At 45.0% G+C, this 19842-nt stretch overlaps 1 protein-coding gene across 2 annotated transcripts in view; it reads right to left on the bottom strand.

Moving 5' to 3' along the window:
• The window catches only part of FRMPD1 (FERM and PDZ domain containing 1), an 82822-nt gene extending 63750 nt beyond the window's left edge, over positions 1-19072 (bottom strand). For both annotated transcript variants that reach the window (XM_081176080.1, XM_081176081.1), the window contains exon 1: positions 18494-19072. The gene's annotated coding sequence lies outside the window, so the exon portion shown is untranslated. The remainder of the gene's footprint in view (positions 1-18493) is intronic.
• Positions 19073-19842: the final 770 nt, after the last annotated feature.

Below are 19842 nucleotides of genomic sequence, written 5' to 3'. Positions count from 1 at the left end.
TATTATTACTACTCCAACAGGTCTCTTCCATTCAGGTATTAGGGAAGCCCTGAAGACCCCATTGTTCCCGCTCCTCCAAGTTTTGGTGGCAGTTTTGTATCGCACTGTAGTGCTTTGGAGCTAAAACGTTTGTGGTTTTATTATAGCTGGGTGTGTTTTTTTATCAATGGCTTATTTGATTGGTTGCATTGGCTCGATTATCAATTATCTGTAGCTGTATTCTACTGCATTCCATCCTAAGCTGCCTTGAAATGGTTTTTGATCCTTAAAAGCAGGCTAAGTGCGTTTCAAATAAAAATAAATAAAGATCCCGAGAGTGGAGTTCTCTCCGTGGAAAGGCCGTGCGCTCCTGGCACCGACTAATGAAAGCAATTTCCACCAATTTCCCCTTTCCCCTGTGGCCCGCTGGAAATCTTCCCTTTCCAGAGCAGTGTGGTGAGTCTGCAGAGAAAGGAGGAATTGGCAAAACACAGTGAGACGCCTTCCTCCACTTCTGTCAGAGGGAGCCTCGGCAAATCTGAAAGCCCTTCTGCGCTAGAAAGGATTTATTCTGTTGCTTTATTGCAGGTGTGGGGATGGGCCAGGGAGAAGACTTGTTGAATACTTCTCACCGTAAGAAGGGTGCAACAGTTGCATCTTGAGGTCCCCAAGCCCCCCCCCCAAATAAAACGCAAATTCACACAGAATTTTTGTTTAAGGTTTTTGGCATAATTTTGGCCACAACTTTATTAAAATACATAAATGTGAGTGGTTGCTTAGGCATTGGTTAAGACTATCTATCCCTGCCCTGGGACAGAACTGACTTCCGGATTCCAGTGAAAGTCAGTAAGAAAAAACAATATTAGGGAGAAAATGGAGCTGCGCCACAGGCCCTCGTTTCTTCCCGTATGCACGGCCCAAACTCGATTCCAGGGATTCGGACGAAAGCATGGCGAGCCCCTGAATTCCTTTAACAGAATTCTCTTGCAGCAGCAGCAGCATTGGAGGGGCAGGCACAGCCAATCCTTACCTCTCCACCAACCAATTTTTTTACCAATGCCTAACCGCAACCTTACAAGTTGTGACGATTTGCCACGCAGTAGGCAAAATCCAAATGGCACCAGCCAATCAGCCAAATGGACAAAATTCCTACTAGGGCCCTTGCCCCAATGGCAGACGGCCCCATGACGGGCATAGCAAGGTCAACACCCAAGACCTAAAATTAGGGAGGGTGGGCGGGTGACCCGGTGAACGCAGCGAAAGAGGAAGCCCCAAGCTGCATGCCCTGCATATGAAACTTCTGATCCCTCCCCCAAATCGGCAACATCGAAATTACCTCAGCAACACAAGAGTCCAATCACTGCCAAAGACCATCCATACTTCCCTGCCCGGGAACAGAGGGGTGGCCTGGCAGACCCCGCCGTGCTCTCTTTGAATGAGAACACGCTTTCACGGCACCCTCCTTGCGAGCCCAGTGCCCCTCGCAAAAGCAGTGCTGGGCTCACAGGGCCAGGGCGCATGGCTGCTCATAGTGCCCCGCGAGCCCAGTGTTGTTATTGCAAGTCTTGCAAAAGCTGGGCTCACATGGAGTCTTGAGCGTGCCCTGCTTTGCAGCAGCAGGCAGGACTCACTCCCGTGGCTTTGCATGCAGAAGGTCCCACGTTCGTTCCCTGTTATCTCCATGTAGGGCTGGGAATCTCCCCTACCCAAAATCCCGGAGAACCACTGCCAGTGGTCGCAAACAATATTAGCCCTGAGGGATAGCTTGGTTGGCAGAGCATGAGACTCTTAATCTCAGGCTTGTGGGTTCGAGTCCCGTGTTGGGTGAAAGATTCATTTGGATTAGAAGATGACCCCTGTGGTCCCTTACAAGTCTGTGATTCTGCAAGCTATTATTATTATTTATTATTATTTAAATTTGTATACATCCCTTCACTTGCAGTTCTCAAGGTGATTCACAACATAAAAATACCAGAGAAGAATCAGAATGCACATAATAAAAAGAAGAACAAAAACAAGCCAATAACCTCCTCTTAGAACATACACAGAGACATCACCTTGCCGACAAAGGTCCGTATAGTAAAAGCTATGGTTTTCCCAGCAGTGATGTATGGAAGTGAGAGCTGGACCATAAAGAAGGCTGATCTCTGAAGAATTGATGCTTTTGAATTAAGTGCTGGAGGAGACTCTTGAGAGTCCCATGGACTACAAGAAGATCAAACCTCTCCATTCTGAAGGAAATCAGCCCTGAGTGCTCACTGGAAGGACAGATCCTGAAGCTGAGACTCCAATACTTTGGCCACCTCATGAGAAGAGAAGACTCCCTGGAAAAGACCCTGATGTTGGGAAAGATGGAGGGCACAAGGAGAAGGGGACGTCAGAGGACGAGATGGTTCGACAGTGTCCTTGAAGCTATGAACATGAGTTTGACCAAACTGTGGGAGGCAGTGGAAGACAGGAGTGCCTGGCGTGCTCTGGTCCATGGGGTCACGAAGAGTCGGACACGACTAAACGACTAAACAACAACAACAACACCACATTTGAAAGGGTATTGGATGTTAATTGGCCAAAGGCCTGGTTGAAGAGGAATGTTTTTGCCTGGAGCCCAAAGGGGTTTAATGAGCTAGGTGGACCAATGGATCACTTCTGTGCAAGGCAGCCTCCTACATTTCTTGTTGCTTTAAAAAAAAATAAACATAAAATAAAATACAATGTACCATATATCCTAATCACCTCACCACATTCAAGGTGGCTTGCAACAGTGGAAAATACATGTATCAGAATATATTAAAAACACAACAAACATCCCTGGATGTTGCAGTGCTTAATATTTTGGTCCCATATTTGGATTCTTACTGTGATAGAGACAATATGCAATTTCATTTGTATTTTATTATTGCTATTTCATTATTGTTATTTTGTAAACTGCTTAGACACGTTATTTCTTGACAAAAATAGGCAGCCTATAAAGCAGATTTAAATAAATAAAAGGAAGCAGATAAGCATCATATATCAGGAGTGAGGAATCTGTGGTCCTCCAGATATTGATGGACTACAACTTCCATCATCCCTGACCACTGGCTATGCCGGCTGGAGGTTGATGGGAACTGGAGTCCAACAACATCTACAGATTTCCCACCCCTGCCATAAAGAATAAAGCTATTATAAAATAAGGTTGCCAGGTTTTCATTTCTGCTTGTGTGCATGTAATAGTTGCTTGACATACAAAAATCCAGCAGGTGAAGGTTTTCCTGGCATGGAGATAAGTGGTGAGAAAATTTATTCAAGCGTCTTCATAAAGGCATCAAATCAAGGCCAGTACCGTAAGGTGGAAATGCTCCAAAGCTAGGCAGTTTGACTCAGAAATTGGATGTTTTATTCCACTCCGAGAGCCATGCAAGGGGCTTGGGAAGCTGGCGGGAAAATAAGCAAAGCACAATAAAATACTGCACGCAATGTATGCCACCTACAATCCTTCCAATTTTTGAAGAGCTGTTATGCTGCCAGCTGACAACTTCCATCTTTTTGAACTTCTCTGCCCCATTGTTATCCAAGACTTATTTGCTAAAACGTCGTTCCCTTCAAATCCCTGCAGAGAGTTTGCAAACATTCCCGGCTACCCACGATGCCCAACAAATGAAAACACAGCAAAAATTGCTGCAGTGGGCAGAGACAGTGAAGCAGAACACAAAGGGAGCACTGTCCCAGGCAAGCCGTTCCAGTCTTGGCAAGATTGCCATCAGTAGCCAAGCCTGCCAGTCCTCCCTTAGCCGTCAGGTTTACAGCTGGTGTTAAGGAAGGGCTTTGTCAGCCCATTGTCAGAGACATGGGGAAGTGAACCCAAACCCGACTTAGGAGAAGGTTGTTTTTTAACACAGTGTTCCTCCTTGTCCATCGCTGGAACAAAAGAAGTCGCGTTTGAGCCTCAAGTACGGCTCACTTCATTCTAGTGTTTTTTTGTGTGGGTTTATTCTACAAGAGGTCACTGGAGCAAAAAGAGAACACGGGTGGTAGGTTTCTGACAGGAGCACCTGCACACCATTCCCCTTTATTAGAGGTTCTCTGATGGTAAAGGACCCCTGGATGGTTAAGTCCAGTCAAAAGCAACTATGGGGTTGTGGCGCTCATCTCACTTTCAGGCTGAGGGAGCCGGCGTTTGTCCATAGACAGCTTTCTGGGTCATGTGGCCAGCACGACTAAACCACGTCTGGCGCAACAGGACACCGTGACGGAAACCAGAGTGCACAGAAACGCCGTTTGCTTTCCCGCTGCAGTGGTACCTATTTATCTACTTGAACTGGTGTGCTTTCAAACTGCTAGGTTGGCAGGAGCTGGGACAGAGCAATGGGAGCTCACCCCGTTGTGGGGATTCGAACCGCGACCTTCTGATCGGCAAGGCCAAGAGGCTCAGTGGTTTAGACCATCAGCGCCACACAGATGACACCCAAGTCACCTCTATCGCTCTACTTTTAAACTGTCTTCCTCATTCAAGTCCTGCATCCCCAACTGTCTCCCCAATATTCCTGTCTGGATGCTTCACTGCCATCTCAAACACCATATGACTTGTACAGTGGTACTTCGGGTTACATACGCTTCAGGTTACGGACTCTGCTAACCCAGAAATATTACCTCGGGTTAAGAACTTTGCTTCAGGATGAGAACAGAAATCGTGCTCCAGCAGCACGGCGGCAGCAGGAGGCCCCATTAGCTAAAGTGGTGCTTCAGGTTAAGAACAGTTTCAGGTGACTAAACCACTTCTGGCACAACGAGACACTGTGACGGAAGCCAGAGCGCACGGAAACGCCATTTACCTTCCCTACCCATTTAACTACTTACACTGGCATGCTTTTGAATTGCTAGGTTGGCAGGAGCTGGGACAGAGCAACAGGAGCTCACTCCATTGTGGCAGCAAGCCCAAGAGACTCAGTGGTTTAAACCACAGCGCCACCTGCGTAAGTCCCCAGTTATTGCCATCTGGAGGGGAAGTTGCCCCATGTGCAAAATTGCTAGTGAGGGCCTCAATACAGCTATTTGTGTGGCCTCAAAACAGCTGTGTGCTTCCGTCGCAGGGCTCCACTGAAAACGGCTTCTCCATGCGAACAAGGAAGTGACCTCTCCAGACAACAAAATGATGCCTCATCTCTGTGGCTGCAATTTCCTGGGTGAAGTGGATGCCATTAGGCAGTTGAATGAGCATGCATCCTCCGTCCATTTCCCTCCCTCCCAAACACCCCTCAATGTGGCCCCGGGTACTAGCAATCCACGGCACGCCACTGCTCTCTTCTGCTGCACCTCAATGAAAGCAGAACATAGAAACTCCACAACAAGGGAACATTTGTGGTATGAAAAGTTACAGGATTTAAGCTGGATGCTACAGGGTACGCACAAAGCAGTATGCCCACCTTGAAGCTTTTGCAGAATCAAACAGTATTGAAAGAGGATGCCGTGAGCATTAATTATCACAAATGCACAATGGAAAGGATGTCAAGAAGAGCCCTAGATCAGGCAGAAGGTACTGCTCTATTACATGGACGCGGGTGGCGCTGTGGTCTAAACCACCAAGCCTCTTGGGCTTGCCAATTGGAAGGTCGACAGTTCGAATCCCTGCAACGGGGTGAGCTCCTGTTGCTCTGTCCCAGCTCCTGCGAACCTAGCAGTTCAAAAGCATGCAAGTGCAAGTAGATAAGTACCGCTGTGGCGGGAAGGTAAATGGCGTTTCCGTGTGCTCTGGTTTCCGTCATGGTGTCCCTTTGCACCAGAAGTGGTTTAGTCATGCTGGCCACATGACCCGGAAAGCTGTCTGTGGACAAACGCCGGGTCTCTTGGCCTGAAAGCGAGATGAGCGCCGCAACTCCATAGTCACCTTTGACTGGACTTAACCGTCCAGGGGTCCTTTAAGTTTTACCTTTACTGCTCTATTGAACAGGCAGTACAATACTACAAAACTATACTATAATTGCAACATCAGTAAAAGCATAATAAAGGCTGGTCCAAAAAAAAAGGGGGGGGGGTTCCAAAGACCTGCATGAACAGTAAAAGAAAGTCTTGTCAATCCAAATGCTTCATACTGGATGCCAGTGGCAGAATCCAATGCTATCAGATGCTAAATTGTACTGTGCCTGAATAGCAGTTTGAGGCAAGACTGCAACCACACATGAGTGAAACTGATAAGAGTTTCTGCAGCTTGTCAGTTTTGCCATATCAGGCAGCAGGGAAGGATGTGGTGGTGGAATGAACCGGCAGGCAAATATAGAAAGGGGAGATTGATCACTCTGCAGGACTGTCATCAACTTCATCACGATTAGAGGACATCTCAGTCTAGTTGCAGGGTTTTTCAGGGCATCCCCCGGGATAGGAAAGTGGCTGCATTTTCTTTGTAATAAAAACGGACTATTGAAAATTGATTCTTTTTTTGTAAGCACAAATAACATGCAGTTTGGTCCTCAGCTCATCAGGTTGTTACAAAAATTAGGTGCTACCCCCATTCTGTGCAAGATTCCTGGGGGTTCCAGGCACTCACATGGGGTCTGTGTTTCTTTGGAAACTGTCAAAGCTTTAAGAATTGTGGTTTATTCGTCCCTACCAGAGAGGAATGGCAAACTAACCTTATGGACTACGCTAAAATGGCTAAACTGACCAGGAAGTTCAGAAACCCAGAAGACAAAAACTTCAAGAAAAATGGGATTTTAAAAAATAATTTATCTAGCAGACTACTGTAATGTAACAAGCACTATGGATAATATGGACAGATACAACATTTAGATTTTGAAATAATATGCAGTTGAAAATGTTGACAATAGGACCCATGGAGGGGCTGTTGGGAAGTCTCGAGATTCAGATAAATCTCTATATACGGATATGTATTAGGCATTGTTATAAATCCACATTTGTAAAATCAAATAAAAACGATTTCAAAAATAAGATTAAAAAATGGTTTATTCAACTATTTACACCTTTGGTGTGCATTAAGGGAGTCTAGATCTTGCGGCATATTTTATGCCACACCTTTCCTTCGCAGTGTTCAAGGTGGCCTGCATGGTTCTCCCTCTCCATTTCATCATCACAACATCCCTGTGAGGTAGGTTGGGCAGAATGGGGCTTTGAATCCTGGCCAATCAGATCCTAGTCTAAACTCTAACTGCTGCACTGCAACAGTTCCCAATTCAAGCTCAACAATACTGGACACTCCTAGTTTCATGGCATGTGTGGTGCAAATTATCTGCTGTTCTACTTGCATCCCCTGGCATCCGCAGTTTTTAACTGCGGGCACAAACAACAATTATAGCACGTCAACCCCACTTCCTAGCTACCCCTGGAAGACCCAGCAGTTGCGTCCCAGTGGAACCAAACCCACATGATTCTGCAGCTTAGAGTAGCTGCGATTGCCCTCCTTTGCAGGAGCAGCTGGCCAGAGCATACTTTTATCATAAGCTCTGCAAAAGGAATATGGGAGAATAGCTGTTGCCAGTCTGAAATGCAGGAAAAGAGAAACCAGAACAAAGGAAAGGAAATTGCATCAGGAATAATTAGAGTGCATTAAATCTCTATCAGATCTGAGACAAGGCAGGGTACCCATTCCTTTTAATAATTAGAAAGGAAGAGGAAGATGGTGATTCTGGCATCACCACCTCTTTCCCAGCTTTGCTTTAACAGCAGACCGAAGCTCAGAAATTTAACAGGTGAAGACTACTACTATGCCAAGAAAGGCCTGCTGTATCAAATGCCATTAAAAGAACAACAGGGGTGGGCATGCTCAGAATGGACAAAGTTGCCTGAATATTTTGGCATTTAAGTGCAAGTAGATAAATAGGTACCGCTCCGGCGGGAAGGTAAACGGCGTTTCCGTGTGCTGCTCTGGTTTGCCAGAAGCGGCTTAGTCATGCTGGCCACATGACCCGGAAGCTATACACCAGCTCCCTCGGCCAATAAAGCGAGATGAGTGCCAAAACCCCAGAGTCGGACACGACTGGACCTAATGGTCAGGGGTCCCTTTACCTTTACCTTTTAAGCTCAGGTGCACTTTTGTACCTAGGGGTGGCCAAATGCAAGAGAGGACAGGTTTTGCGTCAAAGAGGAGATTTAACCAAGTCACCTTCGAAATTCTCTCTTCTACGTAATTCTTAAAGCCCTTGTCCTCCTTTGTGTACGGTCACCATAATCATATAAGTTTTTAAGATATGAAGTGGCTGTTACTTATTCAGTAACCCTTAGGGTCCTCGACTTACCACCCGCCTCTTATTTTTATTTATTTTATGAAATAATGGAATACAAAAAAGGAAAAAGTAGGGTTAATATTCCTTGCACACGCTTAGTGATGCACAAACTACAAAACAAATAATAATAAATTAAAGCATTAAAGATCAGAAGCCTTCTACAGGGTCAGAGAATCAATGAGAGTACACAGATATCTTTGTGCCTAGGTATTCAGAAGAGTTTCTGGAAGACCACCTGCCTTTTAACCAAATTAAACTTAAGTAAATGTGCGCATCATCAAAACCAGAATAAAGATACCTTTTCAGTTATTCAGCCAAGCATGAGTTTTTGCAAGATCATCGTTGTTGGCATCTTCTTGTTAGACGGAGTAATTGTCAGTATTTCCCTTTTTGATTCCTTTTGATTTCAAAAATAGCTTTAAAAATGTAAATACATGTAAATACATAGTCCACCTATTATAACTGACCCCCCACTGCTTATTCCAGTAAATCTCTAGTTGATTAATCAAGCGATCAAAGACTGCACACTTAGTAATGGGGTGGGAATGGTACTGAAAGCGGGCTCACAGGTTTATCCAAAAGCTGATTTGCCAAAAACACTGCGGCATCTACCGGAACTTTCATTTCTTCTGAAAATCCTTGCTAATATAGAGGTAAGCCACAAAGAACATTTTAGCACCCTATAACATCAGTGCCAGTAACCTTGGGTCTTTCTATCTTAAAGCCGTGTACAGCAGCTCTGAAAAACTTGCATTACTGTGCTACGAACAACAACAAACTTGGATCGATACTTTTTTGGGTGTGTGTGTGTGTGGTGGGGAAACTATATTTATTTATGGTCCATCTACGAAAGCACTCTATGTGGCAAGAGTATGCAGGATAGAATGGTGGGACCTGAAAAAGCCAAGAGATTCAACCTCCCTTTAAATCCATACCAGCGAAAAGACAAGAATGCACTCTGAAACTCACTTACAAGTGGTACCTAACACCACGGAAACTAACACTAATACGCCCAGGAACCTCATCAAAATGCTGGAGAGGGTGCACCTCCACAGGCACATGTGGTGGGAATGTCCTAAAATCCAACTCTTCTGGACATCAGTCATACAAGAAATATGCAAAATAACTAAGCAAGTATTAGAAGTCACCTCACAACTGGCCCTGCTAAACATCTTCCAAGATTATAATGCCCACTCACATCACAAAGAGCTCATAACCCACCTACTCTCAGCAGCTAGAAACATCATAGCCAGACACTGGAGAGACCTGTCAGGAGTAAGCATAGACCAATGGTATCAAATCGTATGGGAAACAGCCTTATTAGAAAAACTAACCAATAATCTGAAATAGACATGGGAACAAATACAGTGGTGCCTCACAAGACGGAAATAATTCATTCCGCGAGTCTTTTCATCTTGCGATGTTTTTCGTCTTGCGAAGCACAGTCCGTCGCAACTGCGCCTCTTCAAGCGACTTTAAGAAAAAAGCGCAAGACGTTTTCGTCTTGCGAAGCAAGCCCATAGGGAAATTCGTCTAGCGAAGCAACGCAACACACACACACCCCACTCACACACAAAAACAAATTTCATTACAGCCAATCAAAGACAACCAACCACACCCTAGGCCACCCCAACTTCTCTCACCACCAAAGAAATACAAGCAAATAGTAAAGAGAACCCACACAAGTGATGCTGACACAAAACCCCACACATACACTAAGCAGAAAAATAGAAGCATCGCCACTCCACCCCCCTCACCATTCCCCCTCTACCTCTTTCCCCCTTTTCTTCCTAATGTAATACTAATGTCTCACAACAAACGAAACTGATCTGTCAAAAACCCAACTTGAAAAAAGAGACATTGCACATACTTTTATAAACTAAGAAATCTTTAATAAAGTATATATATTTAAAAAAAGCCAGGAGATTCTAGCAGTAAAAGGGGGAGACTTAGTGGGGATTTACTCTTTAGTTTAGCTCAACGAAACAGAGCATCTTTACCCCAATAAGGATAGTTTACTTAGATTTACCTCTAATATAGGAGCAATGCTCAACCAATGAATGAGTTAATGTGATGCGATGCATTGAAGGTTGACTCGAGAGACCTCCGCTCAAGTTGCTGCTCAGACATGAACCCAACACTTAGAGACAATCACTATTTGTCTGCTTATCCTAACTCACAGGGCTGTTGAGAGGATAGCAACACACAAAGCAGCCTTGAGCCAAACCATTGTTCCATCTATACAGTGGTACCTTGGTTCTCAAATGCCTTGGTACTCAAACAACTTGGAACCCAAACAGAGCAAGCCCAGAAGTAAGTGTTCCTGTTTGCGAACCTTTTTCGGAAGCCGAATGTGCTCCGTTTTGAGTGATACACTTCCAATCTGAGTGCTACACTTCCTACACTTGATCTTAGCCAAAAGGCCGAGAAGTGATGAGTGCTACACTTCCATTTTGAGTGTTACACTGAGGTCTGTCTGTTTTTGCTGTTCATTTTGCGTTTTTGTGGCTCTTTTTCGTTTTATTTTTGTGACTGTGTGGAACCCAGTTCAGCTACTGATTGATAGATTGTGTGACTGAAGTACATGGTTTATTGCTTTCATTTTATGGATCAATGGTCTTGTTAGATTGTAAAATTCATGTTAAATTGCTGTTTCAGGGGTTGTTTTTAAAAGTCTGGAACGGATTAATCCGTTTTGCATCACTTTCTTGGTTTTGGAACGCTCTGGTTTTGGAATGGACTTCCGGAACGGATTAAGTTTGAGAATGAAGGTGCCACTGTACTGACAACATGGATTGCCAGCGCCTCTCAGGGTTTCAGATTGGGGATGCTCCCAGTCTTACCTATAGAGCTAATGAGAATCAACCTGGCATTTTCAGGATGCAAACCTGGCACCCTCCACAGAGCTAAGAACCTTCCCCGTACCCACTGCCCCAAGCTGCTTGGACAAAGGGCAAGAGACTCATGTGATTAAAAACTGGTCTTCTTTAACACCAGTCAGATGAAATCAAATAAACAAGGAATATTCAGTGTTACGTTGGAGGGGATGCCAGGAAACAGGGAATTACATTCACATGTGGTGGGGGTGCAAATATGTACAATTTTTTTGGCAAAGGGTGTTTAAGGAGATAACAGAAACCACCAGGTTAAAGCTGACTGAAAGTCCAGAGGTAACATTATTATCAATTGACGAAGGGGTGGAAGGTTCGCAGGCTGTGAAGGACTTGCTCACAAATTTATTGACAGTTGCACAAATTATTATAGCCAGGAAGTGGAAGGGGCAAGTAGTATAAAAATGGAAGAATGGTATAAAGAGGTGTGGGATATAGCTATTAACGATAAATTAACATGCGCCATTAAAGTAAGAAGGGGACTATGCAGGAGAAATTATTTTGAGGAGATATGGAGGGTGTTTGTAGAATTTGTACTGTTAAAACAGAAAGGGGTCAAACCATAGCTAGAGGTGTTGAAATTTTGGGAGGTTGGATTGTTACAATGGAATGGTCTCGAGGGTGGAGTGCACATTTTTATTCTTATTCATTTATGATTATTACTTTGTCAAAAACAAACAAACCCACCCACTGGCCTGCATTTGGAGGATGAAATCTTTGTCCACATGTCCTATTAAGAAGTGGCTGTCGAGCTTTCTGCTTTTCAGAGAACCCCTTCCAACTGGCTGGCCTGCCAAGGAATTCTTGCATGTTTGTTACGCAATCCGCACACAGTGCAAAGGGTTCTGGGAAATTGTTCAAGGGTGTACATTCAGTTCCAATTGGATGCTGGCCAAGGCTGTTACCCTCACTCTTCTTGTCCACAGGAACTGATAACACACCCTCAGGCAGAGATGGAGAATGGGCAGCTCTCCAGAGACCAAGGGATAAGAGGAGTCATATCCACCAACCCCTAGAGGGCTCCTAAAGACTCCCCCAATATCCCCTGGCACCCCCCTCCCTATAGCAGCATGTTGCCTTGGATGGAAGTAATGAACTGTCTTCAAAGGAAACACATCCACAACTGATCTTTTAAAGGAGCCATAGTTTTCTGCTGACCACGGTTTTGAAGCCAAATAGGATGGAGGAAGGGGAATAGTGCAGGCAAATCCACACCATGCATTTAAAGTTCAGTCAGTGTGCATTGAAAGTACATGGCTTCCTCTACACCACTTAAGAGTTTCAATTTACAATCAATTTACAGAGATATATACAGTTTGCTAAATAAACAAACCTTCAGTGGCCTGGTTTGCACATGATAAACCAGGGTTTATTAAGCCATTGATTGGCATTATCTGTGAACCCTGGCCCAGCGGCTTAACTAGAGTTTGTTTGCTGTCAACAAACTATGATCTGAAGCCATGGTTTGTTGCTGGCTTGCAAACCTTGATATGTTTAAGGCATAGCTTGGCACTGTGCGTGAACATTGTGCATGTTTAAAGCATAGCTTGGCATTGTGCATGAACATTGAATGTGTTTAAAGCATAGCTTGGCATTGTGCATGCTGGAAGCTGCCCAGAGTGGCTGGAGAAACCCAGCCAGATGGGCAGGGTATAAACAACAACAACAACAACAACAACAACAACAACACACTTTTCCTTAACTATGATTTGTTTGACCACTTATCCCCAGAAGCTTGCCAAAGTGCCAAAGGACAAGGCACGAGAAGTTGGAAAACAAAGCAACTTTAGAGAAACGAGCCATGGTTTCATCATCTGTGGTTTGTTTGATCATCTTGAAAAGCACAGGGCCTGAAGTATTTCGGCAGAAATCGTTTGCATGATGAAATGTGTAGGATTTGATCTGTGAAGGCGTGCAACTTGTCACTTGCTGCTGCTGTCACCGAGTGAGGAAAGTCCATGTTGAACTAGATCTAAGAAGACCATGTCAGGACAAAACAACTTCCAAATCTATAATTGAAACAGTACTGCAACTTTAACTCACTATAGCTCCAGTCCTGTGTACACTTTCTTGAATGCAAGTCCCCTAGAGCTCAGTGTGATTTTCCTTAGACTAAATATGTATAGGAGCAGCCCACTGGACTGGCAATAGCCCTTGTGCCTGGGGAAAATCCCAGCCTTGCTTCCCTGTTACAGAAATATACAGCTATCCCAAAATCTATTTGAATAAATTCCACTGAGTTGCATTGCGAGAGTTATTAGTCCAACAAGCACAATTATTATACTGTGTGAGTGCCATGGGTTCATCTCTGTAGCAAAAAAAAAGGCATGTACACACCCCTTGCCATACTTTCTCTCAGAGATGTGGCACTCTTTCCATCACTGCGCTTCTGTGCACATGGCAAGAATGATAGTTTTAAAGCTTCTTGTCTTTTAAAAAAGAAGGCAGATTCTTGGGGGTGGAGAGAGAGAGGCGTGTCTTTATTTTGGGGGCAACCCTGCTCCTGTGTTTTTGACAGAGGGCTGATGCTGATATTTAGCATGTGTGATAATTTCCTCCATCACCATACCCATGTCAGGAAAAACTTTACCTGACGAGCTTCTAAAATGTCAGGTGGTGGTGGTGGGGAAAGTAAAGAACTTCCGATTCTTCATCTGTCTGCTATTTAAACACAATGCGCACTTCATCCAATTCAATTTTATTTTTCTATCTTTCTCTTTTAACCTCCTCCCCCCCCATAACAATTACAGTCATACCTCATGTTATGTTTGCTTCATGTTACGTTTTTTCAGGTTGCGTCCCGCAGTGACCCAGAAGTACTGGAAAGGGTTACTTCCGGGTTTCACCGCTGGCTCATGCGCAGTAGCGCTAAATCGCGCTTCACACATGTGCACAAGCGCCACATCTGCACAGATACGGTGCTTCAGGTTGCAGGCTTTTCACGTTGAGAACAGGCCTCCGGAACAGATCCCGTTCGCAACCAGAGGTACCACTGTATCTTTTTAAAAAAGTTTTTATTTATACTTTTCAAATTGACACATTTCCTTAGTTTTACAGTCATGTTAACATTTCAAAGTTTGACTTCATTCCCCATCTTTCTGCAGTTCCTTAAATTTATTTTTTTATATCTTCTGCATATCCAAATTCAATTAATTTGCTCATTTAATTATCTACTTTAAATATATACGCTTGTGAAACTGCAGGTTATTACAATAATCCTGCCAATGTTTTTATTTGTTTGCAATTTATCTGTAAATATTAAATAAACCATTTCCATTCTTTTATAAAAAGTTTGTTATCCTGATTTCTTATTCTCCCAGTAAGTTTCGGTAAGTAATTTTTCTATCTTTCTCTTTTAACCTCTTCATATATATATATATATATATATATATATATATATATATATATATATGTATGTATATATATATGTATATATTCTTCCTTCTCTATTTCTCCCCCCCCCCTCATGATTTTCTTGTATCTAAATAAAGTCTTGGTTTGGTTTAAAAAAGTTTCATGTTTTTCTCTATAAACCTTAATAAATTTTATTTTAGATAAATAAAATATCAGGGGGCAGTGGAGAGAAATGGGAGCAGAGCAAAGAAAAGAAAAGCTGGCAATGCTTTTGTTGAGCTTTAAATTCACATTGCTGGTGGCACTATAGAACTAAAGCCAAACTTTCTCCCAGCACATCCAAACAATGGCCCAACAACTGCCAAGCCCACGCCTACCTAACGAACAGGCAGGATGTCAAATCCTGCTTTTACTAAACATCCAAACTTTAAAAAACAAAACCAAGCCGTGCCTGATCTGTGCTTCTTTGTGGAAAGGGCAATCATTAGCCTGTGAATATTTCATGCTCTTGTTCCCAGCTGACAGCCAGGCATTCGCAACCAAGTTGTGCTTTTAAATTTGCACCTGGATTGCTTTTTCTGCAAGCTGTTCAGTCCTGAGGTCATGGAAATTTAGATGCAAGAATGGGATGATGCCGTGTACCTTTAACCCCTGTATAGAAGGGTTTGTGTCAGGTATAGCTCCCTCGAGTTCTGCCAGGTGTAGCTCTCCTCATTTCTCCATTACAGCAGTCTGAATCTGCAAAAATTCCCTCATCCACAGGATAGTTAAAAAGGAGCTAGCTAGCATGATCTGCTGGAGGGGGGGGGGGGAGAGAGAAACCAGACAGGTCCCTTGTGCCTTTAATTAGCTGTGTAAACTTTTAGGCACAGCTATTAAAGGTATGGGGACACGGGTGGTGCTGTGGGTTAAACCACAGAGCCTAGGACTTGCTGATCAGAAGGTCAGCGGTTCAAATCCCCGTGACGGGGTGAGCTCCCGTTGCCCGGTCCCTGCTCCTGCCCACCTAGCAGTTTGAAAGCACATCAAAGTGCAAGTAGATAAATAGGTACCACTCTGGCGGGAAGGTAAACGGCGTTTCCGTGTGCTGCTCTGGTTCGCCAGAAGCGGCTTAGTCATGCTGGCCGCATGACCTGTACGCCGGCTCCCTCGGCCAATAAAGCGAGATGAGCGTGCAACTCCAGAGTTGGCCACGACTGGACCTAATGGTCAGGGGTCCCTTTACCTTATTAAAGGTACAGGAGCACTGTTTATTTTTTCACCAGGCCCACCCTAACAGAAGTCCTGAGTAGCAGGAGCTCTATAAAGGAAGGACTTTGCTTACAGAAGGTCTCTACTTCAATCCTGGGCATCAACAGGAGATTTTGCAGGTGGGATTTGCAAATTAAGGTTGCAAGGTTAAAGGGGATTTTGTGCTTTTCTGCAACAGCCCCCCACCCCAAATCAAACAAGTTGCCCCTTGGGGCAGGCGATGGGGAAATGCACTTGAAAGTACGAGTTCACAAGTTGCTTGATGCAATTGTCATATAACCTCCTTGCAGACACATCAGAATGACTGCTGAACAAGCAGCTGTGAGCACTTCCAGTCTAATTTTTGGGTGGGATTCAGTCACAAAGCAGAAAATCCAGGCCGAGCAGTTATTGTTGATTGGCAGTGCTTGCAACACAAACCTGCTCCCCCAAAATATCAGCCTTTTTTTTTTTTGCAGAAAGGAATGTGTGGGATAACACTTGTTTTGACCAAGCATCATCTAACCTCCCTGCAAACAAATAGGAACAAACGGTCATTAAATAGCCATGGTCATCTCATCTCCCTGGAAACAAGCTGGGAGGACTGCTCAATTGACAGTCATCTGGTAGCAACTGAAGACTGTGGAAAACCATCAGCAGTCGGTCATGCTTTGTCTATGAACACAGTAGCAGCTTGAAATGCAACAAGGTTGCTTCCTCCCCTGTCCTGCTACATTTCAAGCCATTTTTTAAAGTTGCTGTACAGACCAGAGAGAGGGCAGGGGGTGTCTTCACCTGATATGCATTACCTGACTTGTTTCCCCTGCACGGAACTCCAATTATTCACTGGGACTGTCATTTGAGCATGTGCAATGGCTGCCGGAAGTGTACACACCTCAGCCTAACTTCGGCTTCCATTTTCAAACTGGACGGAAGCTGGTTTAAGGGAAAGTGAACCAGACGTATTTATCAAAAAACGGCAGAGTACCTATGGATGTTGGCTCACACCACATGTAGGGAGCTTCAACCACTGGCAGTGGTGTCACACTGGAGCCAGAGGAGAGGGTAAAATGCACATAGCCTGGCCTAGATTATTGCTACTCAATTCATTATGTGTTTAGCCCAATTTAATACTTGGTGGGAAATATTTTTTGGCAGAGAGCAACCTGCTTTGGAGTGATGGCATTTCTGCAGAGACTGTCTATTGGGGCTTGAATATCTCACACTCTTTCGCTGGTTTTTTTTTTTTTTTTTTTGGAGGGGGGAGTTATTGGTTTGTTGTTTTTATTTTGATTATGTATTTTGTGATTTTATATTTTGATTTTATTCTGTGAACTGCCCTGAGACCTCCGGGTCTAGGGCGGTAGGTAAAGGTAAAGGGACCCCTGACCATTAGGTCCAGTTGTAGCCGGCTCTGGCGTTTCGGCGCTCATCTCGCTTTATTGGCCAAGGGAGCCGGTGTACAGCTTCTGGGTCATGTGGCCAGCATGACTAAGCCGCTTCTGGCAAACCAGAGCAGCACACGGAAACGCCGTTTACCTTCCCGACAGAGTGGTACCTATTTATCTACTTGCACTTTGATGTGCTTTCGAACTGCTAGGTTGGCAGGAGCAGGGACCAAGCAATGGGAGCTCACCCATTGTGGGGATTCGAACTGCCAACCTTCTGATCAGCAAGTCCTAGGCTCTGTGGTTTAACCCAGAGCACCACCCGCGTCCCCTCTAGGGCAGTATATGAAGTCAATAAATAATAATAATAGATGTCTCAAAATGTCTCCAATATGAAGGCAGCTATTTATCCTCAGAGCGCTTTCCTAGCGTGTACCCAGAAGAGACGTCGGGAAGATCATATGGATAGGATCCAATACCCCATAGTAGTGAACCCTGAGGATTTCCCCGCTTCCTTTTTGCGAGGGGGTTGATATTGCGTTACAACGACAGAAACGAAGCACGAGAATAGCGTTTTCAAAGCAGATCATAAAGGAGACGCGCAAAATTGCAGGTTACATTGAACTCAGCATCATTACGCAGAACGCCAAGGCGCTCCCTGAGTTCCAGGTTAGGAGCAAAGCTAGGTTAGGAACGCGGCGGTCCCGAAGGCGTAAACCCCATTGAATGCAATTGGATCGACTTCCTAGCAATGGCATCTACTACTCTGCGCTGATGCCACTAGGTTTTGGATGGGGCCACAGTCCAAACGCAGTATCTCCATTTGGGGCTTGCTTGATGGAAGGCAGAAGCAAAGCACAACAGAAATATTGGGCGGAGCGGGGGGGGGGGTCGCGTTATTTTTAACCAAAGCGCCTTACAATCGGGCTATCCTACTTTAAACTCACTTTCCGGCGACATTAGGAGGCGGGAGGGAGGAAGCGATTTCAGATCGGCAGGGAGTGGCCGGATCGCAAAAGTTGAAACGCACCATTTCAATCCATCCTCGCGGAGGACGGACAGAGGAACGCGGAGGGTGCGAGAGCCGCCTGCCACTTTCCGCCAGGGGTAGGGATACTGAACGCCCCCTAGAAAGCAGAAGAGCACCCCAAGCGAGGAATGGGGTGGCACGGCAGCGATTGGCACCCGGAGGTAAGCGCGCCCTGCAGCTTGGAGCCGCGATCGTCACCTCTCCCTGCCCCCTGCCTGCCTTCCCTGGCAATCGCAGGAGGCGAAGGGCAGCCTTGGCCAAGAGAAAGAGCCCCGTCAGACGCCTCTCCATCAGGGCGACTCAATTCCAGAAGCCCAAAATTGCCTTGCGCTCCCGGCGCTCGCTTCCCTGGGATTACCGGTAAGTCCCCCTCCATGCTTATTTCAAGCGCAGGATCGGGACGCTTACCTCTGCCGCCAAACCTGCCCCAGTGATGCTCAGAGCGCGCTTTCCCAGCTCCACGTCCCGCCGTCCAGGAGCCGGAGGTCTGGGGAACTTTTTCCGCCGGCGCGCGAAGGAGACGGGGAATTACGGTACCCTGAATTACGCCGCTCCGTCCGCACGAAGCAACTGCAAGCGAGCGAGAACTGGGAGCCTCCATCCGGCCAGCGGTGGCAGGTGGGGGCTGTGCTCTGGGGCCCCGCCCCGCCCGGGAAGCCCCGCCCCTGCCGGCTGGAGCCTCTTCTTCTTGGAGAGCCTGTGATTCAAGGCATTCAAAACTCTGTGATTCAAACTCCGATCTTTCCGGGAAGCAGTTTTGCTGCGCAAGACCTTGAAATCAGCTTTAATTGTGCAAGCTGAATTTACTAGGGTGTGACTGGATCTCACCTGATAAATAGTGACAGTCCCAAAGTGCAATCCAAGTCTGCATCCAAACAAATGTTTTAATTACCTTGTACAAGGATAGAAATGGTCACCTGTCCCATTTACTTACAACATTGCATTTGTCAAGAGCAAAAATAATGACTAGCCCCTTGATATATGAGCTACTGCACGTAGCTCTATCCTTTTTTAAATAATCTTTTTATGTGATTTTCAAAGAGAGAAAAAGAAAGAGAAAATAAACATACATTAAAAAATAGTACTAAATTGCTCTGAATCTCCTGACTTCCACCCCATCCCTTCCACAGGTCCATTCCATTTTCAACTGCATATAAATATATCTCCAATTTTTCATCTTCCTAAGTTATCTATACAGTGGTGCCCCGCAAGACGAATGCCTCGCAAGACGAAAAACTCGCTAGACGAAAGGGTTTTTCGGTTTTGCGTTGCTTCGCTAGACGAATTTCCCTATGGGCTTGCTTCGCAAGACAAAAACGTCTTGCGCTTTTTTCTTAAAGCCGCTTGCAGAGGTGCAGTTGCGACGGACCGTGCTTCGCAAGATGAAAAACATCGCAAGATGAAAAGACTCGCAGAATGAATTATTTTCGTCTTGCGAGGCACCGCTGTACATTCTGTTACATTACAAGTGTATTTAAAATCCTGCTAATGTTTTAACCTATTTACCATAATTTTGCATTTAAATTATAAACATTTCCCGTTCTTTTTAAAATTTCTTGTTTTCTTGATTCCTGAGCTTCCCAGTTAGTTTTGCCATTTTGCATAGTCCATCAACTGGATTTGCCATTCTACTCCGGTCAGGGCTGTCTCTTCCATCCATCTCCATGTAGCTCTCTCGTAAGCTTGTTTAGCAGAAACCCAGCCGGATGGGCAGGGTATAAATAAATTACCGTACTACTGCTACTACTACTATTACT

Source organism: Podarcis bocagei (genome assembly GCF_964188305.1).
Source record: "Podarcis bocagei genome assembly, chromosome: 17".
Classification (NCBI taxonomy): domain Eukaryota; kingdom Metazoa; phylum Chordata; class Lepidosauria; order Squamata; family Lacertidae; genus Podarcis; species Podarcis bocagei.
The sequence above is the reverse complement of the archived record's forward strand: the minus strand, read 5'-3'. Positions and strand labels throughout refer to the sequence as shown.